The sequence below is a fragment of the Gossypium hirsutum genome, chromosome A10 (genome assembly GCF_007990345.1).
Source record: "Gossypium hirsutum isolate 1008001.06 chromosome A10, Gossypium_hirsutum_v2.1, whole genome shotgun sequence".
Lineage (NCBI taxonomy): Eukaryota > Viridiplantae > Streptophyta > Magnoliopsida > Malvales > Malvaceae > Gossypium > Gossypium hirsutum.
The window spans coordinates 36,367,928-36,371,649 of record NC_053433.1 but is presented as its reverse complement, the minus strand read 5'-3'; positions in this window follow the sequence as shown (position 1 = coordinate 36,371,649).

Below are 3,722 nucleotides of genomic sequence, written 5' to 3'. Positions count from 1 at the left end.
ATCTTCACTAAAGGTGCATCATAAACTGAAATCATTTCTTATGAGCTTGGCATACATACCTGTGTTACTCAACATGCTAATATTCATTTCTTACTAATCATATAACATGAATTGAATTCACATCTCATCAGTTTCATGTAAGTACCTATACCACTCACAATATGGTCATAACCTTTCCCATTTAGCTTAAACCATAACCCTCACCGATGAACCATTCAGAAAGCTATTGGATGTTCACTAAGCCTTAAACATAGGGTATAATGCCGATGCCATGTCCCAGAAATGGTCTTACACTGGCTCATCCATCAAGTCGATGCCAGAAATGGTCTTACACTAACTATCGAAATCGAGGCCGACGCCATGTCCCAGACATGGTCTTACACTAGCTCTCATATATCCGTGCCGATGCCATGTTCCAGACATGGTCTTACACTGACACATCTCATAGCCGATGCATGTCCCAGACATGTCTTACATTGGCTTACATCTTGAGGCCGACGTATGTCCCAGACATGTCTTACACTAGCTCTCGTCTCAATGCCGATGCCATGTCCCAGACATGGTCTTACACTGGCTCTCAAATAACCCGAATGTCATGGCATGAATATCCGAATTGTTTCTTAAGGTTCAAATGGGAATTATACTATCCTAGTATTCATTAAACATAAAAGTTTCCACAACCAAGCAATTCATGCTATATCAATTTAAACACATATAATAACAATGTATGTAACATCCTGATTTTGGGTCGAGTCGGAACAGTGGTTTTGGGACCACAAATCTGACGATGAAAATTTTATTTTTTATTATATTTTTATGGTCTACGATTTTATAGAATAATTTCGTAAAAATTTTGTTCGAAAATTTTGACATTTGGGCACTTAATTTAGTCAAAAGGACTAAATCGTAAAAAGTGTAAAAGTTGAGTTCTACATACTAAAGGTGTCCAATTGTTATGAAATTTTAAATTGAGAGTCCTTAAATGGTAATTAGACAATTGGTTAATTGCTGGAAAAAATAGACATGAAATGGGTGTAAAAAAATATTTTTAAGTTAGGGGTATTTTGGTAAACTAATAATTAAAAGATTTAAAAAGGGAAATAAGCCAAATTAGCTATCATCTTCTTCATTCAACCATTTCTACCAGCAGTAGCCATGGTTAAGGTTTGTTCAAACTCCCAAGCTCGATTGTAAGTGCTCCTTAGCCCCGTTTTTAAAGTTCTTTATATTTTAGAAATCCCGGTAACTTGGTTAAGCTTATTCTAGCAATAATTTAACCTAGGGTTTATATTTGGAAAAATACCCATAGGTGAAATGGTTTATTTTGATGTTTTATGATAGAATATGAAGCTTGAAATTGTGTTAAACAACTTTTACTAAGCGATTTTACGTGAAAACGAGTAAAACGACATAATTGGTAAAAATACCTAATGTTCATAAGTACATGTTAGAGTGTGAATTTGATGTTGCTATAGAAGGGAAAAATTATTAGCATGTCATCAAACATAAGAAAATAGGATGAGGTTTAATTTACGAGCCTAAGGGAAAAAAATGTAATTTTAACAAAGTTTAGGGGCAAAATTGTAATTTTACCAAAATATGATTTTGGGTCAATTTGAATAATGTGAGTCCTAATTAGGCTATATTTGTAATGATAGAGCAAGGAAAATTGAAATTCAGGCTAAAATCGATAAAATACCAAGTTGTGGATAAAATGGTAAAAATGGCCATTTTCGTATACGAGGTAAGTTCGTGTGTTAATAATAATGCAATACCATACTTGAATTGTAATTTTCTATTGTTATGGCATAAATTGTATGGTTTAATATGTTTAGGAGAAGTTGATGGATGGTGTGTTTGATATAGAAAATGTGATGCTTGTTGTGTCATGTGAAATTGAATGGAAAATTATTGTTACACGAATTGAATGTTAAATTACTATTATATAGGTTGTACCTGATGAGATTTCGACAAGTTTGTATGTAAATAATTTATCGATTCTTTTTATTTTATTATATTTTGTTATCATATGAAATGTGGCTGCCTATAAAATGATTATTTGTTGTAAATTGCAAATTGAAAAAGGACTATGAATAAATTTGTAACATGTTGGAAAGTGAGGAATTTCCCGGTTGAGCCTTCAGAATATAAACGATACGAATGATCTATTGTGAGGTCACGTGTGTAGTACTAAGTGCAGGCTACTACGTGTATCGGATAATTGGTCGCATGTGTAGTACTAAGTGCAGGCTACTATGCGTACCCGATAACTTCGATCGCGTGTGTAGTACTAAGTGCAAGCTACTACGTGTATCAGATGGTTAGGTCATGTATATATCCCCTAGTATATGAAAGAGTGAAAAAGTGCTTTCGTTGTTGTAGAATAAGAAGCCTTCGTATCTTAATACATGTATTTAATTTATTCGGGGCTGTTAGAGTGGGATCCACTTTTTGGGGTACTAAGTGCAAGCTACTACGTGTACCGGATAATTGGTTGCATGTGTAGGACTAAGTGCAGGCTACTATGCATACCAGATAGTCTTGTCTACAAGTGTGAAAATATGTGCAGGCAATTGAGTATCAGTTATTATTCCGAAGAATTCAACGGGTAAATCGATTAAGTAAAAATACATGTGAACATGATTATATGATGAATAACTGTAGGTATATGTTTATGAAAATTATGAGCAATGTGCTCGATATTTGAGTGAACTTCGATAAGACAAAATGGATTAAGTGAAAATATGTAAGAGTGAATTTTAGTAGTAAAATAGTGTTGGACAGCAGCAGTTGCATGACTTTGAAAATTCACCAAAAATTATGTAAGTTGAATTAAATTTCAAAAAAATTATGGAATTAAATATTAATGAGTCTATTTTCATATAAAAGAAACAGGGGGAGCAAAAGTGTTCCATATTATGTGATATTCTAATTTTTATGAGACAGTGTCAGAATGAATTCAAGATCCCCTGTTCTGACTTGGAAAAATCATTAAAAATTGTACAAAAATAGTTATGAGTTATAATTTATATGAATTGAATAAAAAATGAGTCTATTTTCAGGAGGAATGGACGGGAACATCATATGAATCCTGAAATATGAGAGAAATAATTTTTAGTGAAGAGAGGTCAGAACTGTTGGACAGCAAAACAGGTGAAACTTTAATGAATAAAATGTACTAATTGGATAAACCAAAAATTCTTTAAATTTTATGGGAGAAAGGTATATGAGGCTAGTTTCAAGTAAAATTAACAAAACTAAAGTTGGAGTTTTGTAGCTCCAAATATGAATGATTTAGTAACTGTAACTCGATAAAACAACTTAACCTAAACATGTGTAATTGTATAATTATAGTGTTTTATCTTGAAAAGCATGTTAGTAATTGCTTATTAATTTCATATGGACTTACTAAGCGTAAAGCTTACCCTTCCTCTCCATTGATTTAGTATTGGCAGGTCGGCTCGGGGTTAGAGATCGTCGGAGGCAAAATCACACTATCAAACTATCATTTTTGGGAGAATTAATTCAAATATTAGAAATATCAAGAGAGTGGCATGTATAGGAAGTTGGTCTGTGATATGTATTATTATTATGACTTTGACCATATGTATCAGTCTGTATTGAGTTATCGTATATGATCATGAGATGTGGTCCTTATCCATTATGGTTTATAAGTTTAATTAATCATGCCATGTCCTATGTTTTGATGTGATGATATAGTT